Here is a 27,002-nt window from a genome sequence, read left to right as displayed (position 1 = left end):
TGTTGAATGGGATGATGAGTCACCTCATCACAAAATTCCATTAAAATCTATTTCTCTACCACAGACACAATACCCAATTAAACATAAGACAAAGAAACAAGTCAGAGAGATCCTAGATCAACTTAAATACCAGGGTATGATAGAAAATTTCACCTCACCTATGAATAATCATTTGTTTCTGGTAATGAAACCCGATATTTCAATTGTCTAGTCTTGGATTATAGACATTTAAATGTTTCCACATTCACACTTGCGGTACAGAATGTTTACTGTGCCACACTAATGAATAACATTGTGCGGGAAAAATACAAAACAACACTTGACATCTCAAATGGATTTTTCTGCCAAAACATAGCGCCTGGGAGAAGATATTTGACCGCATTCTTGGTGCTAGGCTCTCAACGTAAACTTTGTCAATTACCTCAGAGGTATATGAACAGCCCCAGGTTGTTTTCAGCCAGGGTAACAGACTTACCTCAAAATTTTAATGAGGAGGCATTTTCCTATGTAGATGACATATATTTAAGGGATGATAAAATAATCAAACACTTGTCTACGGTGAACCACATAATTCTTGGGTTCTCCACTTAAAATACAGATTTAATTTCAAGAAATTAAAAACTGCCCACCTCAGTGTCTAATTTTTAGGGTAAAAATTGTCAAGTGACGGCAAAAGCCTGGCAGCACAATTTTTTTTAAATTGTGCACTGCTCCAACCTCCGGAAACTGTGAAAAGACTACAGTTCATTTTAGAATTCTTTAACTTTGGCAGAACATATATTTTGTATTACGCAGAAAGGGTAGAACCTTTCTATGACTTAATTAGACCTGATTTTTCAGTGCATCATTGGACATACTGATATCCAATGTTCCGTACAAGCTGACTTGATAGCTTCCAAACATTTGCACACACATGTCAACACAACTAACCTGGTGATCCGCGTAGTGGCTGGAGCAACCGGGTACACCTGCATCACTTTAATTGAAGCGATACAGTACGTAGTGCATACAAATATCATTTGTTCACAAACGCTGAAATGCGTTTTGCACCAACTGAAAAATACTCACAGCAGTACAGTCTGCTGTAGTGAGAGAGAGAGCGCTAGTGCAGGGGAAATGCATAATTGTTGTGACCCCAGTACCTACACTAGAGGCTGTCACAAAGGCAAGCTATCCAAATGCTAAAGCATTGCATCCATGATGGTTTCAATGGGCTAACTCTCTCACTGCAACAGATGTAGATTACAGATTTGATTCTAAGTTACAAATACAAGCATTCCTGCAGTGCATACAAGCATATCCTCTGCCAAATGAAATAATGCCTCTAGATTGATATGAATGAATCATTTATACTGATGGATCTGCCCAGCCGGCCATAGGAATGAAACAGCAAAATTTTGCAGCATGCACAATTGTAAAAGGGCGCATGCAGGGTGGAAAATGTCTTCTTAGGAAAACACACACTCAGTCTCTAGGAGACTGTATGGCACAGCTGACAGATCTAAAAGCCCTGTTACTGGCACTACAAAATACAGATCATGAATTCTCCACGCTCATTCATTTTACTGTGTCCAGTCTTACAATTAATATTTATATTTATGAGGACAGAATGGATTTAGGGATTCCAAAGGTTGCACAGTAAAGCACAAGATGCTTTGGGAACAAGTGGCAAAGCTAAAAGAAGGCCTGCCACAGTCTCATGTTATTCATACATTAAGTAATCAAAATGTGGGCATTGACTTTGAGGGGAATTCAATGGCAAATAAGGCTGCCAAGGCAACAGTTCAGACTGCTGCCTTTGCTGCAATAACTCGCTCTAGCACGAGGATAGACAGATCGACTATGTTAGCAGTCAATGCCTTGCACAACAGCTCGGCCCTGCCTAAAGGCTTTCTACTCAGGTACTCTTACAAATTAGAAGGGCAAAACATTCCATATGCTCAAATTTCAGGAGTGGGTGATGTAGTAATACCAAACACAGATCATAGATTGGGATTAAGACTAGCCGTACATGAGGATCTGGGGTCATCACATGGGGGATCTTTGGCAGAGTTTCACTACTAAAGCAGAGTTATTAGTGGCCAGGTTTTACTAAGCTGACCATGGACTTTGTCCTCAAATGCAACATCTGCCATCAGATGAAGGGCTTCACTGTAGAACGTCTACTGGAAATACCTTTATTGATCTCAGACAAATATCTTGTGTGTGTTTATTTGGATCACTGGGGTCCCTTACACTCTAACTGGGCTCAGGAGTATATCATGGTGGCATTGGATTCATGCTCTAGATTCCTGTGGGTTTGACCCCAGCACTCGGCCGACACTCGAACTGTTATAAAGGATTTGATAGTCTTTATCGGCACATATGCAATTGGCACACTACATTCTGACCAGGGTCTGGCGTTTAGCTTTCTGGCTTACAAAGAAGCCATGGAACGTTTGGGTGTGGCCTTGCAGTACTCCTCCCCCTATCATCCTGAGGGAAATTCGGTAGTTGAGAGGAAAAACAGGGACTTAAAGCAATCATTAAAGGCAAGGGTATTAGGCTAGGGGTGGCAGTTGGGTCAATCACCTATATGGGGTCCAGAGGCTACTTAACAGAATGCCAAGAACATCCCTGGGGGGTCATACACCTTTTGAGCTCCTATTTGGGATAAGAATATGGGTACCTGAACTCAATAGTGTCAGCACAGTGGAGGCTGAAACTCCATTTGACCTCTATGATCATTTGGATGTTTTACAGGACCTTAAAGAATACAGAGCTTTACAAAGCAACATCCAAGTAAAATACAGTGCCACTGGGGAAGTGAAAAAAGTTTCGGCACCACCTGCTTTAATCCCAGAGATTGGGGACCTGGTAAGAGAGACAATTGTGGACAAAAAATAATTTGGGCATTGTTACAGAGTGCCTGTACCTGTCCGAGCTGCCAAAGGATCCAGAACTGTCCTCCTTCAGCCTCTTGCCGGCCACCGAGACAAAAGGTTTGTCTCAATTGGTCTGATCAAACCACAGTATGTGGCCGATTCTCAACAGTAGAAATTTTGATTTGAAAAATTGGCGACTTCTATGTCAACATGCTACAGATCGAGTCATCTCCCATTCCTACAAAACCTGCTGAGCTGCCAAGAATAGACCGGACGGCGTCTGGCTACAGATCCAAGTGAACCTGAGCTGCCAACACCGCCTCCCCCTTTTAAGCTTCGAGTTTATGCTTTCTATATTTGGCTGAAAGAGACTTACTTCATTGTTTCCTGGATACATCTATGGATTACAATTGGCTTACTTTTCCTGATAATTTGGATTGGTATAGTAACTGTCTTTTTCCTACTTCTGAACAGACACTTTCTCCCAGAACACTCTGCAGTAAAACTTGTGGACTTGGTTCTTAAATCACATGCATCATCACACCGTGAACGAAGAGATTTGTCCCTGGTGAACATTACAGCGGTTCCAGTTTCTGAAGAAATTGTATGGGACAGGGTATTGTAAAATGTATATGGTCCTATTGAACTTTTGAAAATTCCTTATTTGTTCAAAATTTCTTAAAATGACATCATCACCTCTAGTACTTTCTCTGATGGTTGGGACATTGAACCTGTGCATAATTTGCTTTCAGATTTAGAGCAATCAGCTGTATTTTCTAATGATGAATTCTATGATGGTGCAAGTAATTTTGGAGACATGTTCTGTTACCAGCATTATGGTCACCATTTTTTACATAAAGCCAGTATCCCACGCGCTATTTATAATTACACACAATGGGAACACTGCCCATCACAGCCAAAAGGTAGTTCACAGACTTTTGCACATAAGTTTGCTTATTTTTCAGATTTTCAAACATCAGACCCAGCCTCATATTACTGTAGGCTTGCACCTAAACCTGCAAAGAAAAATATGCTAACAAGCACCAAGTTGATATACTCTGCTTCCTTTAATTCCCAACTATCTATACAGGATTTTGACTTTTGGAAAGACACCATAGACACAAAGTCTATCTGGGGGAGAAAAGATTGGGAGGTTCAGGGGCGGAAGCCTTATTTAGAGCATGCCTCGTACCACATCAAATGATTTATCTGAACAAGACAGTGCAACAAACTTCATGTCTGGGTATAGCAAAACCCAAGGTTTTGAATGCATCATGTATTCCCGCATTCCCATGTTTTGAGAATTGGCAGCACTTTACACATTTTAGTGAGGATACACTACATACCATGATACAAAATGGTTCTTTCCATTCATTAGACCCCAATTGGAAGGGTTGGTTGGTTTGGTCTGTAGACACAAATGGGTGTCAATCTAGATTTCTGAGTAACACCGAAGGGCTTGGAATCAATTGGCTTGATCAACGATATGTACAAATAGAACACTCGGGATGGTGACGTCATATAGTTTTGGGAAGTTATGCCTAGATTGGCTAAAAACCTCAACACTCTTCCAGGTGAAGCAACATTTCTCCCTTCTTTCTGATGACATGGATCACAGGAATGTTTTACTAGGTCCCCGGTACCCACGTCAAGAGGGCTTTATGTACGGAATTTAGAACAAGCTGTGGAAGATTTCTCAACAGGAAACTGGTGAGAGAGTGCATGAGAATGATAGGGTTCAGTTCAGTTCAAAAACTTTAATGGTGTTTATAAAACAACCATAAAAGTCCACATAGATAAAAAGCTGATTACATTATACATGATTAATATAAAATATAAAAATGCTACAAATCAGAACCTGGTGTGCGACATAATACCAAAACTGATCATATCTAAAAACACTTTAAAACATTTAAAGAAGGTACAATCACCATTTAATTTCCCGCAAGGTCATCACTATGTCAGTATAACAATACTTTTGCGAACATTGATTGCATTTAAAATAAAAAGTGCTACATTAAGACAGACCTTGGCGCCATTTAATTTGGACATTCAATTCAATTCAAATAGACTTTATTCGGATTTCAGCAGAACCATCCATAAAAGCACAAAGACAAAATTTTTAAAATACACATTAAATACTACAATTTTGGTCCGCGACTTATTACATGTAAGAGTATAATTTATAAAAACAACAATGAAGACACAAATATCCTTCTGACTGGGCTGGGCATAAGGCTATCATGCAACAAAATATAAAATTATGCGTAGAAATAGCTCATAAATTTATGATGACGAAACTGGTACAATGTATTAAATTTGAACAAGACATGCTTTAAAATGCAAAGTGAATGTCTAAACAAAATTAATCAATTTTCAACGACCTGCGCGAACGTACAATGGCTTTAAGAAAGCTACTAACTCTAAAAATTAATTCATCTGATCCCAGCATTAAAAAATGTCTATAGGCAAGGTTGTGGTTAATCAAGTCATATTTCCTACAATATGGGATTAGATAATGTCTTGTAAATTTCATATAAAAACCACAGCCGAAAATAAAATGGAGCATACTCTGGGTTCCACCGTGGTCACAAGGACAATGTAGTTTTTCCGAGTTTTTGATGTAACCCAGTGGAAAGCAGATGAGGTTTATGATGCTCCTGTCCCTGAATCTAAACAATAGAAGTCTGGTCCATCTGCCCAGTTTTTTACATAGATAAGGCTGGGGAGACGTCAGGAATTTAGTATGTGATTCCCGGATTAGTAAATAGTCAATTGTGGATTGTTTCACGGAGTCTGCTCTTTCCCTTTCATTGTGAAAATGCTGATAGAGTGCCCTTCTCACCAAGTTTTTATGGGAGCCGTCAATCCTGTCGGGGTATGTGAAAAGATAACCATAATTGACGCTCACAAGGCTCCTTTCTACCGCATTGATCCATGGGATTAGAGCGACATTATCGCTTTTCAAACAATCTAAAATAATCTCACGGGTCAGGGAAGCTGCCGGGTTTTGCCATATCCTTAACCAAAATAATGCAGGTCTCACTCTTATAAAATCCTCAACATATTGCAGTTTTAATTCATTGTGACATACAAGGGTCGGTGCACTAATAACTCCACCCAGGATCTTTCGGCAAAATCTATTCTCTTCTCTCTGTAGTTCTGTACAATTCGAAAACCCCCAAACTTCGGCACCATATGTACCAGTTGGAAGACATTGGGTTCGGTAAATTTGTAGTAAGTTAAGAACCACATCAGCCTGGCGTGGTTGGCGTAGGGAGGTAATGGAATTAATCGATTTTGAGAGTTTATTTCTCCCCATCGCAACATGTGGTTGCCACGAGCCGCTGTTAGAGAATGTGAAAGGGTAAATTTACCAACAAGGGATTTTGTTTAGAACGAACAAATTATTTAAAAATTTCAGAGAACTAAATCAATGAGAGTGTTAAGATAAAGTAACACCACTATGAAATCAATCGACTGATCTAAACATCAGTAATTCATAATAACAACACACACAGGGGTTCTTTCTGTGATTTAAGCACAATGATCTTTATATTTTCATCAAGAGTAAAAAGGAGTACAAATGAAACATAGATTAGAGCAATATTACATGAAAACAGGGGACGAGATTAAGTCCACATTTCATCAAACAAACACATCTATTCCTACTTAGTTTGAACAGAGACAGAACTCTTTGTTGAGCATATGGTCTACTGTACATAACAAATAAACTGGAAGTAGATGGTAAAGTCGACGTTTCGGTCTTGGGTGGTGTCAATCCGTCAGACCATCTTCAGGACAATAATTGCATAAACAAGACTCCTAAATAAACACAATGCAAATAGTTACATAAATGTAAACATAATTTGCGCTAACAAACTTATGTACATAGTCTAAAACATCAAATCCAACCCGTGTGCGAGAAATGGAACTGTCAATGTTATTATCTAATGAGTCTGAGCTATATCCACCATCTGTTGTTGAACAAGCTGTTACCATTGATTTATATCAAAAGGTTGCTTTTTGAAACGAACAATTTTCATTTAAGAAGGAGAACGTGCTTACTTTGGAATCTCATTAGTGTTCTCACGTAACTTTGATTAAAATCGTGAAGGTATTTATACTGAAAATAAAGGAAGACGGAAACTTAGCATTTGTTTACAAAGTTACATTGTTATGTCATAGAGAAAAGAAAATTTGTATACTACCAGATAGTCCTTGGCACCTTAAACTGCCAATTCGTTTTTACATAGGAGTTAATCCTGCCGTAATTTCGCAGCTGTATAATAAAGCGAAACAAAGAATATTATGCGGTCACTGTCCTATGCGTTGTACATATCATTGTTATACCGTTTATGAATTAAACTTGCGGCCATGGTTCATTTGTTGTATCCCTCATATTAAAATCCTAACCAACTGATATGCGGTATCAAGGTAGCAGTGTTTGTTATTTTTAGAAATGTTTGCTAAATCCAACGTGAAGTTTACCAAGCGTGGATTTACCTTAATAGTTAAACACCCAGCCCAAAAATGCTAAATGCTGCAACTTAAGGATTGGTCTAAATGTAAATACATTGCTGGTCATCATTTGAATTGGACCTTGGATCTTGAAATCATCACAGCATAGTAAGTTATGTCAAAATGTAAACAACATTCCCAAGACTGAATTACAGCGTTGGTCGTTTGTATAGAGAGACCACCGATTTAGGAAAAACGGCACTCTAAGATAAAAGTATTGTGACTAATCCTCACATTTGACCAATTGGACTAAAAGGTCATGAGGTTAATCTAACTTGTACGTTTACATCAGTCGGTTCGAGTCGCACACAAGCCTGTAAACAGTGCGTGGGCCAAAATCTACTTACATTTCTGACGTTAGTCTCCAAAATACGAATGGGGGTCCGCCTGAGTCGAAACAGCCTAATTTTAATCTCCGCAATCGGGCGCTTTTAAAGGCTAACCGTAGCTGAGATTCGGCACAGCTGAGAGCTGAGACGCATCGGGAGTCTCAGCATTAAACTGCGGCGGCCATCTTGGAGTGTCATATACACACTGGTTTACTATGTTGTTACTACAGAGTTATTGCTGTATCGTGCCGACTAATAAAACAACTCTAGATATTGGAACTGGATTACTGATAATTATGCATCACTGAGATTAAAAAGGGGGAAATGAACCTGTTCGTGGTTTTTTGATGTAAAGAAAAAATCGAATCTCTCTAGTACAGAGTTTGTAATTAGAGATGGTGTTTTCGATTTAGCGCCCTCGAGCAGAAAAAACTACTCGATGTTCTAAGTCATTTTAAATTGCTCGACATCTAAACGGTGCCATTCAACATGGTCTATGCTTACATAGTGAAAAACGCTGAATGTATGTCAACATTACCTCAAGACATTTGTCAACCTGTGTATTTATCAAATCACGTGTTCATTTTGGACAGGTCGTGTATTTACATGAGTGAATATTGAACGAAGTATCCTAAACAATGCTTTAGATATCCTGCCTATATACATTCTATTTGAACGAGATTACTTCAACAACAAATCGCTATCTGAGTTTCTGATACATTATACATTAAACATTCACATCGACATTTAAAAAAAGTCTTTATCGATCATACATTAGGGCATAAGGTGAATGTTGATTATAAACATCGCCATCACATGAGAGTCAAATTGTGAGCAATATATATATGCAGGAAAGGACATATTGACATTATCACTTTAAGCACGTAATCAGTTGAACATAGTAGACTTAATGCATAATTTAACAACAGGGGTCTGTGAAATGCAAATCTACAGAGGCGTATTTGAAACCTCACTGAACTGTAAGAACCTCGATCAGAGATCTTCAAACTGAGAAAACATAAATGGGCAACTACTCTTAAGTTAGATATCTACAATGCAGTTTAAGTACTATTCTGACATCAACGACTGAGGCAAGCCAGAGAATGCCATTCAGTGGCTGAGTTCAGACCTTGTCTAATGTTATCAGTGCGACAAATCCAACGATTCTCCCTCAAGGTCAGTATGTGATCCACATTGGTCTGTCTTATCGTGGGTTTGACCACTTCGATGACCCACCAGAGCATTTCCTTCTCAGTATGCTTCAATTTAATATAGTGCTCTACTAGTGGTGCAGTCTCCACTTTGCATCTGATTCTCGATTGATGTTGTAGGATCCGTTTTTTCACCATTTGTGTGGTCTTACCTATGTACTTTAAGTTGCACGGGCATTGTATACAATAGACCACGTTACTGGTATTGCAATTTGAGAAAGATTTGGCCTTGTGGCTCTCACCATGGAATTCAAAAGATTTAATAGTCCTTGTACTCGAGCATGCTGCACAATTGCCACATTTATAGTGACCGATTACTGGTGCTAGCTGTCGCATGTCGTTGACTATATTTTGGTCTGACGTGTTGTAAGCATGTACAAGCCGGTCTTTGAGGTTGGTACCTCTCTTGAATGAAAACAATGGTTCCTTGGTAAACTCAGGTAATGCTGCCAAAAGTGACCAATGTTTTTTCACGATATTTTTAATTCTGTTAGTGGCTGTACCAAATGTGGTGACACAGACAAGTTCAGGTTCATTGTTTTTGGCTTTTACTTCTAGCAAAGCGTTCCGGTCGTTGTACCAAGCCCTTTTTAGTGATTTTTTCAGTAATTTATTCGGATAACCACGTTGGTGTAATTTTTCTTTGAGCTTCTTAGCCTCCAGAAAGTAGTCATCTCTCCTGGAACAATTTCTCCGAAGACGGAGAAATTGACCAAACGGTAGGCCGTCCTTAAGTGACTGAGGGTGATGGCTTTCATATTTCAAGAGAGTGTTGCGGGCTGTTGGTTTAGTGAATAAAGTGGTGTAGAGTGTGTTTTCTGTACCTACTTTAATTGAAATGTCGAGAAAGTTCATTTGTTGGTTATTGGAATCAATTGTGAATTTCAAATTGGGGTTTCGAGAATTAATCCAAATATGGAACTCGAGCAATAGTTCTGTGGTGCCTTTCCAAATAAAGAACACGTCATCTATATACCGTAACCAGCATGAGATGTTAGCTGTGTACGGATTGGTAGAGTTTTGGACATGTTTCTTCTCAAAGTCGGATACATAGATATTGGCTATATCCGGTGCGTAAACAGCACCCATTGCGACTCCCTTCAGTTGTTGAAAGAAAGTTTTTTCAAAAAGAAAAAAGTTTTCGCATAGGGATATCCTAATGCATTCCACGATAAATTCTGTTGGTACCACATGCGGTCTAGGTCTACCTTCAAGTAGATACTCGATAATCTCCAGAACTTCTGTTTGTGGAATGTTGGTGTATAAACTCTCTATGTCCATAGAGACTAGAAGTTCTGAGAGCGGGTCGAAAGCGTGATTATCACCAGTAATCGGTCACTATAAATGTGGCAATTGTGCAGCATGCTCGAGTACAAGGACTATTAAATCTTTTGAGTCCATGGTGAGAGCCACAAGGCCAAATCTTTCTCAAATTGCAATACCAGTAACGTGGTCTATTGTATACAATGCCCGTGCAACCTAAAGTACATAGGTAAGACCACACAAATGGTGAAAAAACGGATCCTACAACATCAATCGAGAATCAGATGCAAAGTGGAGACTGCACCACTAGTAGAGCACTATATTAAATTGAAGCATACTGAGAAGGAAATGCTCTGGTGGGTCATCGAAGTGGTCAAACCCACGATAAGACAGACCAATGTGGATCACATACTGACCTTGAGGGAGAATCGTTGGATTTGTCGCACTGATAACATTAGACAAGGTCTGAACTCAGCCACTGAATGGCATTCTCTGACTTGCCTCAGTCGTTGATGTCAGAATAGTACTTAAACTGCATTGTAGATATCTAACTTAAGAGTAGTTGCCCATTTATGTTTTCTCAGTTTGAAGATCTCTGATCGAGGTTCTTACAGTTCAGTGAGGTTTCAAATACGCCTCTGTAGATTTGCATTTCACAGACCCCTGTTGTTAAATTATGCATTAAGTCTACTATGTTCAACTGATTACGTGCTTAAAGTGATAATGTCAATATGTCCTTTCCTGCATATATATATTGCTCACAATTTGACTCTCATGTGATGGCGATGTTTATAATCAACATTCACCTTATGCCCTAATGTATGATCGATAAATACTTTTTTTAAATGTCGATGTGAATGTTTAATGTATAATGTATCAGAAACTCAGATAGCGATTTGTTGTTGAAGTAATCTCGTTCAAATAGAATGTATATAGGCAGGATATCTAAAGCATTGTTTAGGATACTTCGTTCAATATTCACTCATGTAAATACACGACCTGTCCAAAATGAACACGTGATTTGATAAATACACAGGTTGACAAATGTCTTGAGGTAATGTTGACATACATTCAGCGTTTTTCACTATGTAAGCATAGACCATGTTGAATGGCACCGTTTAGATGTCGAGCAATTTAAAATGACTTAGAACATCGAGTAGTTTTTTCTGCTCGAGGGCGCTAAATCGAAAACACCATCTCTAATTACAAACTCTGTACTAGAGAGATTCGATTTTTTCTTTACATCAAAAAACCACGAACAGGTTCATTTCCCCCTTTTTAATCTCAGTGATGCATAATTATCAGTAATCCAGTTCCAATATCTAGAGTTGTTTTATTAGTCGGCACGATACAGCAATAACTCTGTAGTAACAACATAGTAAACCAGTGTGTATATGATACTCCAAGATGGCCGCCGCAGTTTAATGCTGAGACTCCCGATGCGTCTCAGCTCTCAGCTGTGCCGAATCTCAGCTACGGTTAGCCTTTAAAAGCGCCCGATTGCGGAGATTAAAATTAGGCTGTTTCGACTCAGGCGGACCCCCATTCGTATTTTGGAGACTAACGTCAGAAATGTAAGTAGATTTTGGCCCACGCACTGTTTACAGGCTTGTGTGCGACTCGAACCGACTGATGTAAACGTACAAGTTAGATTAACCTCATGACCTTTTAGTCCAATTGGTCAAATGTGAGGATTAGTCACAATACTTTTATCTTAGAGTGCCGTTTTTCCTAAATCGGTGGTCTCTCTATACAAACGACCAACACTGTAATTCAGTCTTGGGAATGTTGTTTACATTTTGACATAACTTACTATGCTGTGATGATTTCAAGATCCAAGGTCCAATTCAAATGATGACCAGCAATGTATTTACATTTAGACCAATCCTTAAGTTGCAGCATTTAGCATTTTTGGGCTGGGTGTTTAACTATTAAGGTAAATCCACGCTTGGTAAACTTCACGTTGGATTTAGCAAACATTTCTAAAAATAACAAACACTGCTACCTTGATACCGCATATCAGTTGGTTAGGATTTTAATATGAGGGATACAACAAATGAACCATGGCCGCAAGTTTAATTCATAAACGGTATAACAATGATATGTACAACGCATAGGACAGTGACCGCATAATATTCTTCGTTTCGCTTTATTATACAGCTGCGAAATTACGGCAGGATTAACTCCTATGTAAAAACGAATTGGCAGTTTAAGGTGCCAAGGACTATCTGGTAGGATACAAATTTTCTTTTCTCTATGACATAACAATGTAACTTTGTAAAGAAATGCTAAGTTTCCGTCTTCCTTTATTTTCAGTATAAATACCTCCACGATTTTAATCAAAGTTACGTGAGAACACTAATGAGATTCCAAAGTAAGCACGTTGTCCTTCTTAAATGAAAATTGTTCGTTTCAAAAAGCAACCTTTTGATATAAATTAATGGTAACAGCTTGTTCAACAACAGATGGTGGATATAGCTCAGACTCATTAGATAATAACATTGACAGTTCCATTTCTCGCACACGGGTTGGATTTTATGTTTTAGACTATGTACATAAGTTTGTTAGCGCAAATTATGTTTACATTTATGTAACTATTTGCATTGTGTTTATTTAGGAGTCTTGTTTATGCAATTATTGTCCTGAAGATGGTCTGACGGATTGACACCACCCAAGACCGAAACGTCGACTTTACCATCTACTATCAGTTTATTTGTTATGTACAGTAGACCATATGCTCAACAAAGAGTTCTGTCTCTGTTCAAACTAAGTAGGAATAGATGTGTTTGTTTGATGAAATGTGGACTTAATCTCGTCCCCTGTTTTCATGTAATATTGCTCTAATCTATGTTTCATTTGTACTCCTTTTTACTCTTGATGAAAATATAAAGATAATTGTGCTTAAATCACAGAAAGAACCCCCGTGTGTGTTGTTATTATGAATTACTGATGTTTAGATCAGTCGATTGATTTCATAGTGGTGTTACTTTATCTTAACACTCTCATTGATTTAGTTCTCTGAAATTTTTAAATAATTTGTTCGTTCTAAACAAAATCCCTTGTTGGCAAATTTACCCTTTCACATTTATCTGCCCAAGCCCTCAAGGGTATATTGGGTTTGGCCCTTACTTAATCTCACTACTGCGCAGACGATTGTCTGTTTTGGGTCACTTCTTTGAAGTGGTTGTTTGAAAGAACTTTTGACTGTGTCCTAGTCTCCCTTTCTCTTCCCACTTTTTTCTTTGCTCCAATATTTAACCTCATTAAGATTCATGTCTGAAGCAGAGACATTGTCTTATTCAGATGAATATGTTTTAAAGATAGCTGCAGGCCCCTCTCTGCTAGGTACCAAAGGCTCAGTAGCATCTTTACCTCATGAATCAGATTTAAATCAATTAGAGAGACTGAAAAAGAAATTGGTTCGAACAGAACTGCATGCAAAATTTCTAACCGACTGCCTAAATGCAAACATCATACCAGGCGGTCTACAAATTAGAAACATCCCAATTATCTTCGTCGACGATGAAGAATTCAAGATAGGGTTTAGTTTTGCATCCAATAAATGCTCTCGTACATGGATGGTGCTCAGCATAGAGACAGCCATTAAACATATTAAGCAGCTCACAAAGGAGATTGAGAACCTAGAGAATAAAATTAACGCCGACTCCAATATAGTCAATGCAAAAGCACTACTAGATAAAATTGCACTGACAATAAAAGATTTCGAAGAGTTCAACTCTCACAAAAAATAGATAAATTGCATAAAGATATCCGAAGATACAGCAAAGAGAGAACCTACCCCTATCTACAGAAAGATTTCTACCAACCGCAAGATCACAATTTGAGGCAAGATTATCGCAAAAAAGTGACATTTTCAGACACCAACTCTGACACTGACAGTGATCAGACATCTGAAAAGAACTACCGTCAAGTCTTTGACCAACAGCCTTCCACATCACGGCAGTCTTTTTTAGGGCAGGATCGGAGAGGATCCGGCCAAAAGCGGAGACAACGAGGTGCAAGGAGAGGGTGGTCCCGCAATCACTACACACCGGGTTTTCGACAAACCCGGAATCAGTATTACGAATGGTAAACTCTAATGAGACCATTCCCATTTTCAACTTATCCAAACACAAACTCTCTGAAGCTGAAATATCAGTGCTCTCAACAGGGCTGTCTTTTGTACCTACCAATAGAAACGATTTGTTTCAAACAAAATTGGAGCTGTACAAGTTTTTTCGCTCTGTCAGACTTAAAAAATTTTTTGCAAATAAATATATTGCACGTGACTCTGATACTACAGGTTTACATCATCCGTCGACCTTCTTCCCGACTAACACAATGATAGCAAAAGAGGTTATCACCTTTGAAAACGCTATCCTGACAGAGATAGAGAACTTGTTCCAGAAGCCCACACACACTAGATTCAATCTCACACATGAGGAACACCAGGCTCTAAGAAATCTTCAATCTCTACCAGAAACAATCATTAAACCAGCCGATAAAGGCGGTGGTATCGTCCTTTGGGACCTGACAGCTTACAACACCGAAATGACCAGACAGCTCTCAGTACTGACACATTACAAGAAGCTAAACCATAATCCCACTTCACGTATCGAGAAATCCATCAGTGAACTCAGCAAACAAGGCTTTGATGGTGGCTGGCTCAGCGCCAAAGAAGCCTCTTTCCTAATCAATAAATCTCCCACAGTACCGGTAATATATATCTTACCCAAGATACATAAGAATGTTGACACGCCTCCCGGGAGACCAATAGTCTCCGGTTGCAATTCCATTTTGAAACCTTTGGCTCAGTATGCAGACTTTTTCATCCGACCCTTCGCCACAGAAACACCCACCTACATTAGGGACACCACAGCAGTTATCAATGTGGTCGATAATCACGCTTTCGACCCGCTCTCAGAACTTCTAGTCTCTATGGACATAGAGCGTTTATACACCAACATTCCACAAACAGAAGTTCTGGAGATTTTCGAGTATCTACTTGAAGGTAGACCTAGACCGCATGTGGTACCAACAGAATTTATCGTGGAATGCATTAGGATATCCCTATGCGAAAACTTTTTTCTTTTTGAAAAAACTTTCTTTCAACAACTGAAGGGAGTCGCAATGGGTGCTGTTTACGCACCGGATATAGCCAATATCTATGTATCCGACTTTGAGAAGAAACATGTCCAAAACTCTACCAATCCGTACACAGCTAACATCTCATGCTGGTTACGGTATATAGATGACGTGTTCTTTATTTGGAAAGGCACCACAGAACTACTGCTCGAGTTCCATATTTGGATTAATTCTCGAAACCCCAATTTGAAATTCACAATTGATTACAATAACCAACAAATGAACTTTCTCGACATTTCAATTAAAGTAGGTACAGAAAACACACTCTACACCACTTTATTCACTAAACCAACAGCCCGCAACACTCTCTTGAAATATGAAAGCCATCACCCTCAGTCACTTAAGGACGGCCTACCGTTTGGTCAATTTCTCCGTCTTCGGAGAAATTGTTCCAGGAGAGGTGACTACTTTCTGGAGGCTAAGAAGCTCAAAGAAAAATTACACCAACGTGGTTATCCGAATAAATTACTGAAAAAATCACTAAAAAGGGCTTGGTACAACGACCGGAACGCTTTGCTAGAAGTAAAAGCCAAAAACAATGAACCTGAACTTGTCTGTGTCACCACATTTGGTACAGCCACTAACAGAATTAAAAATATCGTGAAAAAACATTGGTCACTTTTGGCAGCATTACCTGAGTTTACCAAGGAACCATTGTTTTCATTCAAGAGAGGTACCAACCTCAAAGACCGGCTTGTACATGGTTACAACACGTCAGACCAAAATATAGTCAACGACATGCGACAGCTAGCACCAGTAATCGGTCACTATAAATGTGGCAATTGTGCAGCATGCTCGAGTACAAGGACTATTAAATCTTTTGAATTCCATGGTGAGAGCCACAAGGCCAAATCTTTCTCAAATTGCAATACCAGTAACGTGGTCTATTGTATACAATGCCCGTGCAACTTAAAGTACATAGGTAAGACCACACAAATGGTGAAAAAACGGATCCTACAACATCAATCGAGAATCAGATGCAAAGTGGAGACTGCACCACTAGTAGAGCACTATATTAAATTGAAGCATACTGAGAAGGAAATGCTCTGGTGGGTCATCGAAGTGGTCAAACCCACGATAAGACAGACCAATGTGGATCACATACTGACCTTGAGGGAGAATCGTTGGATTTGTCGCACTGATAACATTAGACAAGGTCTGAACTCAGCCACTGAATGGCATTCTCTGGCTTGCCTCAGTCGTTGATGTCAGAATAGTACTTAAACTGCATTGTAGATATCTAACTTAAGAGTAGTTGCCCATTTATGTTTTCTCAGTTTGAAGATCTCTGATCGAGGTTCTTACAGTTCAGTGAGGTTTCAAATACTCCTCTGTAGATTTGCATTTCACAGACCCCTGTTGTTAAATTATGCATTAAGTCTACTATGTTCAACTGATTACGTGCTTAAAGTGATAATGTCAATATGTCCTTTCCTGCATATATATATTGCTCACAATTTGACTCTCATGTGATGGCGATGTTTATAATCAACATTCACCTTATGCCCTAATGTATGATCGATAAAGACTTTTTTAAAATGTCGATGTGAATGTTTAATGTATAATGTATCAGAAACTCAGATAGCGATTTGTTGTTGAAGTAATCTCGTTCAAATAGAATGTATATAGGCAGGATATCTAAAGCATTGTTTAGGATACTTCGTTCAATATTCACTCATGTAAATACACGACCTGTCCAAAATGAACACGTGATTTGATAAATACACAGGTTGACAAATGTCTTGAGGTAATGTTGACATACATTCAGCGTTTTTCACTATGTAAGCATAGACCATGTTGAATGGCACCGTTTAGATGTCGAGCAATTTAAAATGACTTAGAACATCGAGTAGTTTTTTCTGCTCGAGGGCGCTAAATCGAAAACACCATCTCTAATTACAAACTCTGTACTAGAGAGATTCGATTTTTTCTTTACATCAAAAAACCACGAACAGGTTCATTTCCCCCTTTTTAATCTCAGTGATGCATCAGTAATCCAGTTCCAATATCTAGAGTTGTTTTATTAGTCGGCACGATACAGCAATAACTCTGTAGTAACAACATAGTAAACCAGTGTGTATATGATACTCCAAGATGGCCGCCGCAGTTTAATGCTGAGACTCCCGATGCGTCTCAGCTCTCAGCTGTGCCGAATCTCAGCTACGGTTAGCCTTTAAAAGCGCCCGATTGCGGAGATTAAAATTAGGCTGTTTCGACTCAGGCGGACCCCCATTCGTATTTTGGAGACTAACGTCAGAAATGTAAGTAGATTTTGGCCCACGCACTGTTTACAGGCTTGTGTGCGACTCGAACCGACTGATGTAAACGTACAAGTTAGATTAACCTCATGACCTTTTAGTCCAATTGGTCAAATGTGAGGATTAGTCACAATACTTTTATCTTAGAGTGCCGTTTTTCCTAAATCGGTGGTCTCTCTATACAAACGACCAACGCTGTAGTTCAGTCTTGGGAATGTTGTTTACATTTTGACATAACTTACTATGCTGTGATGATTTCAAGATCCAAGGTCCAATTCAAATGATGACCAGCAATGTATTTACATTTAGACCAATCCTTAAGTTGCAGCATTTAGCATTTTTGGGCTGGGTGTTTAACTATTAAGGTAAATCCACGCTTGGTAAACTTCACGTTGGATTTAGCAAACATTTCTAAAAATAACAAACACTGCTACCTTGATACCGCATATCAGTTGGTTAGGATTTTAATATGAGGGATACAACAAATGAACCATGGCCGCAAGTTTAATTCATAAATGGTATAACAATGATATGTACAACGCATAGGACAGTGACCGCATAATATTCTTCGTTTCGCTTTATTATACAGCTGCGAAATTACGGCAGGATTAACTCCTATGTAAAAACGAATTGGCAGTTTAAGGTGCCAAGGACTATCTGGTAGGATACAAATTTTCTTTTCTCTATGACATAACAATGTAACTTTGTAAACAAATGCTAAGTTTCCGTCTTCCTTTATTTTCAGTATAAATACCTTCACGATTTTAATCAAAGTTACGTGAGAACACTAATGAGATTCCAAAGTAAGCACGTTCTCCTTCTTAAATGAAAATTGTTCGTTTCAAAAAGCAACCTTTTGATATAAATTAATGGTAACAGCTTGTTCAACAACAGATGGTGGATATAGCTCAGACTCATTAGATAATAACATTGACAGTTCCATTTCTCGCACACGGGTTGGATTTTATGTTTTAGACTATGTACATAAGTTTGTTAGCGCAAATTATGTTTACATTTATGTAACTATTTGCATTGTGTTTATTTAGGAGTCTTGTTTATGCAATTATTGTCCTGAAGATGGTCTGACGGATTGACACCACCCAAGACCGAAACGTCGACTTTACCATCTACTTCCAGTTTATTTGTTATGTACAGTAGACCATATGCTCAACAAAGAGTTCTGTCTCTGTTCAAACTAAGTAGGAATAGATGTGTTTGTTTGATGAAATGTGGACTTAATCTCGTCCCCTGTTTTCATGTAATATTGCTCTAATCTATGTTTCATTTGTACTCCTTTTTACTCTTGATGAAAATATAAAGATCATTGTGCTTAAATCACAGAAAGAACCCCCGTGTGTGTTGTTATTATGAATTACTGATGTTTAGATCAGTCGATTGATTTCATAGTGGTGTTACTTTATCTTAACACTCTCATTGATTTAGTTCTCTGAAATTTTTAAATAATTTGTTCGTTCTAAACAAAATCCCTTGTTGGCAAATTTACCCTTTCACATTTATCTGCCCAAGCCCTCAAGGGTATATTGGGTTTGGCCCTTACTTAATCTCGCTGTTAGAGAATAGCAGACCCAGGTAAGGAAAAGTGCAAGTGCTTTTTAGAATGTTTGGACCTATCACAATCTTTGAGATTTTATAATTTTTAGGGCCGCAAGTCATTATAAAAGATTTGTTGAAATTAGTGCACAACCCTAAATCGGACATATAATTAACAAATCCCGATATTAGAATACGTAGAGCATTCGGAGTGCGGCCCATAAGGACCGCATCATCCGCGTAGAGTAACGCCGGGATAGGTTTCTTATTGATAATTGGAACGTCCTTAGTCAAATTGCATAGGGAATGAGTTAATTCATTGATGTATAAAATAAAAAGCAAGGGGGCCAAGACACAGCCCTGTCTCACCCCCTTGCCGATTAAAATCTCATTCGAAACCTCACCGTCATTGTTTAATCGAACTCGGGCTTTCAGGTTGCGATGGAGGTTGGCCAAAAAATGGACTAAGGGTTCATCTAAACCATAATTTAAGAGAATGGACCACAAGCGGGAGCGATTAACGAAATCGAATGCTGAGCTTAGGTCCATAAAGCCAAAATACAGAGGGGATCGTTTGGCTCTCGTGTATTTGGCCATTATGAGGTTAAGGTTTAAACATTGTTCCACCGTGCCAAGCTTGCTCCTGAAGCCAAGCTGACAAAGGTGGATAATGGAGTTTTCATCTGCCCAAGTACTTATTTTATCAAATAGGACCCTGCCAAGGACCTTCAGGGTGTTGTCTATCAGGGATATTGGTCGGTAACACCCCGGGTCCAACCTATTTCCCTTTTTAAAGATGGGTACAATAGTACTACAAGACCATGTAGGAGGGATGGATTCCTTACTCAGGTTATTAAAGAGGTTACAGAGTAAGGGGGCCCAAAAGCATGTGTTTGATTTTATCTGGTCGATGGACAAACCATCCGGACCAGGGGCCTTATTGCCAGCACTGTTTGCGATGGCTTCCTCCACCTCCTCTAATGTTATGACTATGGTATCATTTGGGAAATTATCCTCAGTTGAATTCCCAGCTGCAGCATAAAGTTTTGAGAAATGGCTGACCCAGGAGTCTCCTGTGATGTTGCAATTTATCGGGGTGATATTGCTTCCCAGGGCTCTCAAGCTTTTTACTTCTTTCCAGAAACCAGTAGAATCTTTTAGGGCAATTGTTTTAGTGAGATTATCCCAATGGCTTATTAGGAGCTCTTCAGTGCTGACTTTTAAAACCTGTTTGTATTTAGAACGTAATGAACTGACGAGGGATACATCTCGGGGTTTAGCTTCCAAAGCTTTCCTAAGTTCTCTATTGGCCCTCGAACAATTGGTATCAAACCATCTTTGATTATTTATATTATGTACTATTACTGGTCTGGAAATTGCCCTTTTTATAACTATACATAGATCACAGAAGGATTTAATAATATCGGGGCCACCAAGTGTTAGGCAGTTGAAAATCAACAGGGGATTATTCTTCATCACATTAGTTAGAATCTCTCGATTGTCAATCCCTCTCCAGATAATCCTAAGCCTATCTGTAGATACAGTAATATTTTGAACTCCAACCTCATATGGGCCTACAGGTTTTTTAGTAGATTTAAGATGGATTACTAATGGCAGATGGTCACTATATGAGCTGCTGACAACCTCAGACTTGAGTAGCACTTCGCTAAGGAGGGAAGAAGTAAACATATAGTCAATCGTGGTTAAGCAACCACGGCCAATATACGTGGGGGCCGGTACCTTTCCCTCGGCGATTCCAAAATGACCCATAACATCATCTAGGTCTCTGCTATGTAAAAGATCCAAAAGTTCAGAGCCTCGTCTACAGGGCGGAGATGTGGAATAAATGTGAGCATTAAAGTCCCCGCCAACACAAATGCCATCAAATAGACCATATTTTTCACAATTCGCAACTTCGCCGATAAACTTAAACAATTCTAAAAAGGTGGGGTTAGGATGGTTAACAAAATCATTATTATAGAAATTTATAAAACAAATCTTTCACCTTGCAACATATTTCACGGCTATCAAATTTTTACTAACCACGTGTAAAGGTTCAATTTTCACGTCCTTAGAAATTTTTGCCCAGATAGATAGACCACCACTTGGTCGCCCCAAAGCAGGAGATGGTACAATGAAATTGTGGCAAAAGAAACCCTCCAATAATTGAGTGCATGTGCACCATGTTTCTTGTAACATTACCACATCAAAGTTACTTATCCAGGTAACCCATTCTTTGATTTTCATCTTACCTGGAAGCCCTGCAATATTCCAACTAATAACACTTAAAGTGTCAGTTGATGGAATAGTAGTGGAAAGAGTAGGGGCAATGGGAGGATCTGAACAAACTACATGTGGAAGGACTAATCTATCTGGGCAGGGTTTGTGAATACATATGGGATTTGCCGTATCCAGGGGCACTGTGCTGATAACCTTATCCAATATAATAGGAGATATTGATGGTTGTCAGTCTAGACTTCCTAAGTTCGATAAGGCGGAAAATCTGTTAGATATAGGGATGGTATTAGAAACCGTTTGAATTGGTCTGTGGGGGGGCCTATAAAAATAACCCAGTGGGTGAAGGCTTATTGCAGTAAATGCACTAACATGGGTGTTATGTGTGTCCATAAAAAATCTTACAAAATTCGGATGTCTAAAATTAATCACTATACAGTCCCCGCTGATATTTTTCTGTTGTGGCCCCACCCAACTTACCCTACGAGTTAATATAATCTCATTTGAAATGTCCCATCTTGCCCCTTTATGTTTTGTCAGCCAATTGATACATTTATTGTGTAATTGTACCCATGACTCGCTTTGGCCTTCTTTTAGAGCAGGTACGCCTGCTAGCACTAAAACATATGGGCAAGATTCTGGGGGTAAGTGGAGTGGCGGCCCTAAATTATTAGTGGGTCTGTTTCTTGCTGATGTACCTCCACCAGTGCTTACGCCATCCAAAGTAATACCTGTCCTGTCTATTGAGGAGGCTAGCGGGGTGGTGGTGGCCTTAGCATCCAAAATTGAAATACCAGTCATTACTGTTCCTTCTGCACCAGAGGGGTCATGATCTAGGCCCATAGGCGATGTGGGTTGGATATTGGCTGGGGTGCTGTTAGATAGGACAGTTTTGTCAACAGTTGGGCCTTGTATGTTTCCACGGCCAGAATCAGCAACGGTGGTCGAGCCCCCCTCTCTCAAACCATTACATAAGGTTTCCAATTTACTCATAATTTTCTCGCCTCGAATAACATCTAGGCTAATAGTGCCTTTCCTTTTAATTTCCTCTTTTTTGACAAGGTTTTCGATTTTATCCAATCTCTTAAAAACAGTATTAAATTGTTTAACTATTTGAATTTCAACTTGTTTAAAAATAGTATCAACAATAGTTTCTATCAAATTGCCATTAAATTTAAATGAAGTATTTTGATCGGTGGACTCAGTCTGAGTACTGACTGTATTATCACTACTCTCCTTAAATGGCATAGAGATCCCACAAATGCTTTTGTCCGTGGTTGGAGACTCTAGTCTTCGTATAGGAGTGGTAGGTCTCTCAGATCCTTCATCCGATGGTAATGGGGAAGGTAGTAAGTCCTCGGTGGCACTTGATATAACTATTTCACAATCTTTGGCTTTATCTTTGTTCCACATGCTCTGTGGCGTAGGTTGATTTCTACAACGACCTGATTGTTTCCTTTTATTTATTGTGCATTTCACTGGGCCTCTCTTGCGTTTCTCCCTTATAAGTTTGTTGGAGCATGGCATTTTATCTAGTTCAGGTTCCGCTAAACAGTCGGTTACAGCAATAGTCGGCAAACTGGGTGTGTCAGTAGTCGAAGTTAGAGTGTCAACATGAATAGTTGGTTTAATAACCGTTACTGTAGGGGAGAGGGGGAGGCCCAGGTTAGATAAAGCCTTAGGAGATTGAGAACGTAGCAAAGTGGTGGTGGTGGGGAATCCAAAAGACATTCTACGTTCAGTATCAGCAATCTCATTGGTGACCATAGTAAGGGCATTGGCCAACAATGAGTCTATCGACGTGGGCGACTCAATAGGGGCGGCAGTGTCTACAAATGTAGACTTCGTTGTACGTTTCCCCATGTTTTCAGCAATTACCTGTTTAGCCTGTAGATGCAAAGGGAGTGGCCCAGCCCGGCCTCTTCCGTCCCCTGACGGCCACAGACAGCCCGGCGCCGCCCGCGCGCGTCCCGCGACGCGGAGGGAGCCTCACTGTTTATTGCGCCTCCGGGCGCGTTATCCGGCGGAAGTGGGCGGGGCGGGAGAGAATGCTGGGACCTGTGGTTCTCACCCGACTTCGGCCTCGGATGACAAGAGGCGGCGGGGAGAACGAAACGGCCAAGGAGATGGTTGAGCTGCCACCAGGTAGGTCCGCTGAGTCCGCTGCCCTCAGGTGTCTCTGCAAAGTCCCCCCGCTCCACCGAGGGAGCCTCGCTGTTTATTGCGCCTCCGGGCGCGTTATCCGGCGGAAGTGGGCGGGGCGGGAGAGAATGCTGGGACCTGTGGTTCTCACCCGACTTCGGCCTCGGATGACAAGAGGCGGCGGGGAGAACGAAACGGCCAAGGAGATGGTTGAGCTGCCACCAGGTAGGTCCGCTGAGTCCGCTGCCCTCGGGTGTCTCTGCAAATATATTTTTAGGCAGCAATATGCGATCTAATACATTTTGCATGCAAAGTGGTTTTAAATAATACCTTCTAAAACGTGCATAAAAATCACAAAACAATATAAAGTGCATAGTGCTTTGCTTGCTTTGGCCATCACATAGGCAAGGAGTCAAATCTAAAGGGCAAGTTTTTATATTGGGGAAGGCAACTAGGTGGTGATCAATTTCCAATGTAAATCTAGCTAGTACAAAACGATGCATGAGATTGGGAATATAAATTAAATAATCTTTGCAGCCCTCAGATAAAGTTAAATAAAACTTGCCAGTTGATTTGCTTCTTTTACAATCCAACCGAACATCCCTTTTGTGGGTCAGAAAGGTTTCTCTGATGAGAAGTTTGGTTGGTGATGTTACCAATAAAGGGTTAGTCCGGACAGATATCTTAAATAATAAACTATACAGAGAATTCCTCTAACCTTATATAGCCATTACATTGTCCAAGGACAAACCATCTAAAATAATTGACTTGGCAAAACTGGTATCATCTTTGGACCATATGGAATGCTAGAGCAGCAGGGGGTGAAGTGTATCAATATCTGTAAGCTACTGTAGCCCTTCTTCACTATGAATGATCTCCGAGAAGGCCGAGGCAGGCAGACTAAGTCGGTGTTTGAGGAAACCATTTTCCTCTGTCTGTAGTGCCTCACTATTATGATAGCCCCACACACCAGTCCCATATGTTGCAATAAATAGTACCCGTGCGCTATAAATAGCTATCATCTCCTTAAACGGCCTAGAGCCCAACTTGGCTGAAAATCTAAAACATCAATGAGTGCATCTATTCATTTTGCTCCTGACATTAGTAACTTCCTGGGACCATGATCCAGTACCTGAAAAAGTGATACCCAAGTAGCAAAAGGTATCGACAGTGGCCACCTGTGTCTTGTCCATAAGAAATGTTCTACAGTGTTTGTTCCTTGGCCCACAAATCATTGTATAAGTTTTGCTTTTATTGATTATCAATTTCCTGGCTGCAATAAAATCCCTGAAGGTATTCATTAAGTGCTGTAACCCCAATGGAGTTCTAGGGAACAGGACGGCATAGTCTGCATACAGGAGGACTGGGGTAGGGGGCCCAACAGTCTGGGTGGCGTTGACATACACTGATTGTAAGGTCTAGTCCGCCCCATTTATAAACATAGAAAATAGTAAAGGGGCAAGTACACAGCCCTGCCGGATACCATGTTTAACTGCAAAGGTATTAGTGCATTCGCCTTGTGGGCCGTAGCGTACTTCTCGCATTAGATTCTCATATAATCTTGCCGAAAAACAAATAATAGGCCTAGGTGCCCCCACACAAAGCAGGGTAGACCAAAGGATTCTGTGGCCTACTAGATTGAAAGCGCTGCTCAAATCAGCAAAACAGAGATGTAATCTTCCAGCTTTGGTACGGGTATATTTACCATTTAATAGGTCCAGATCCACACATTGCTCCTGGGTCGCCACACCTTTCCTAAAACCAAACTGCACTGGTGAAAGAATTGAGCAATCGTGAGCTCATTCTTCTAGTCTCTTAAGCAGGATTCTGCTCATCACTTTCACCTAGGAGTCTAGCAATGAAATGGGGCGGTAATTCTTGGGATCTGATTTGTTGCCCTTCTTAAAAATAGGGACTATTATGGATGTTTCCCATGGGGGATGAACCACTGTCGTAGCAGCCATATTAAAAACTCTTGTTAAAATTGGAGCTGAAAAATCATCGGCCAACTTAAAGACATCTACTGGGACCTCATCCGGGCCCGGGGCTTTACCCCCTTTTACTTTTTCTCAAAGCCCATGACACTTCTTTTATCGTAATGTACAGGGGTAAGGGGGACCGGATAGACTGTTCCATGTTATGAGTAAACACCATTTCTGCCCTCGGGGAGCAAAAGATTTCCATAAAGTGAACAACCCAGGCATCACAGGTGACATGTGACAATAACTTGGAGAAAGAATCGTCTTTTAGGAAAGGGGAGTTCACAGTATCCCAGAATAATTTGCTATCCTCTGTATCTGCAGCCTGTGACAATTTGGACCATGCTACATCTCTGAGTTCTTTTTTCCTGGCTAGAGGCACCACTTTAAAATTAAATCCAAGAGATTTAATCAACAGATTATCTCTAGGTTGTCTGCAGAGGGCCAATTTCAGGTCCCTGTAGTGCATGCATGGTCAAACCATCCTCTATGTTTGACCTGAACATTTTGTATTCGGGCGAGCCATAAATGCATCTAATATGTTGGTAATGCCAGTAAAGCTATGGAGTAACTAGTTAGGGGTAACTACATCTCCCAGGCATCGAATTATATCATGATAACCCTTCGGGCAAATGTCATGCACAATTTGGCTTAGGTCTACTCCTTCCCACTTTATGCAAGTCTCATTGATAGGGTTAATTTAGAAAATGCTTTGGCAGAGGTTGACAATGGTATGACCACTTTATCATCCAGAACTTATTTACTGGGCAACATAGTATCTTCTTCAAGTGGCATAATAGAGCAGGACGTGTCTATATAACAACATGGACAGTCACAATTACGGTCAATAGTATTACTGAGCTGGAATTTACAGACATTACATTCTAGCCATGTGTTTTGGTGTTACACCAATAGTACAAATCTGTGTTCAGCATACGATCTAACAGAAAGACAGATAACAATGGCACGTAGAGATGCAAAATATACCATGTTGTACATTGACAAATTAGACCAATTACCTTCCACCGTAGCTTGGAATCCATCCATCCAATATTGTCTCCAATACCAACAGGTAGGTAGATATGTAAAGCTAGGGGAAGGTAATGTGCAATATCCTGGGAGTTACCATTCATATTTAGATGCAGGAATGGGGACACAACATTTTTTCTTAGTGGCTCCAACTGTGGAGACACCTTAAGCAGTTCCATGGTTTGCAAGGACATTTCTCTCCATGAGGCGTGCAATACTTCAATGGCAAATGTGTCTTATTCTATGAAGGGTTCCCCAGCTGCTGCGATTCATCCTATATTCAGGCTGCTCTCCAGTTGGAGCTATTTAATGCTGAATGATCAAGGTTGCTGTGGAATGGAATTGGGCATCGCTTATCTAATGACGGTTAATTCCATAGTCTCTTGTTGTACACAAGTACTGTTTCCTCCTGCCCGCACAGTTAGGGAGGCAGCACTATGGCCTTCAATAAATGTTTTCAACATCAAATTTGACT

At 39.9% G+C, this 27,002-nt stretch overlaps 1 protein-coding gene across 1 annotated transcript in view; it reads right to left on the bottom strand.

Annotated features, from left to right (window-relative positions):
* The window catches only part of LOC146812075 (extracellular calcium-sensing receptor-like), a 242,944-nt gene that overhangs the window by 147,734 nt on the left and 68,208 nt on the right, over positions 1-27,002 (bottom strand). The gene's annotated exons all lie outside the window — the stretch shown is intronic.

Source organism: Triturus cristatus, chromosome 7, assembly GCF_964204655.1.
Source record: "Triturus cristatus chromosome 7, aTriCri1.1, whole genome shotgun sequence".
Classification (NCBI taxonomy): domain Eukaryota; kingdom Metazoa; phylum Chordata; class Amphibia; order Caudata; family Salamandridae; genus Triturus; species Triturus cristatus.
This window is presented reverse-complemented; position numbering and strand designations above follow the sequence as displayed.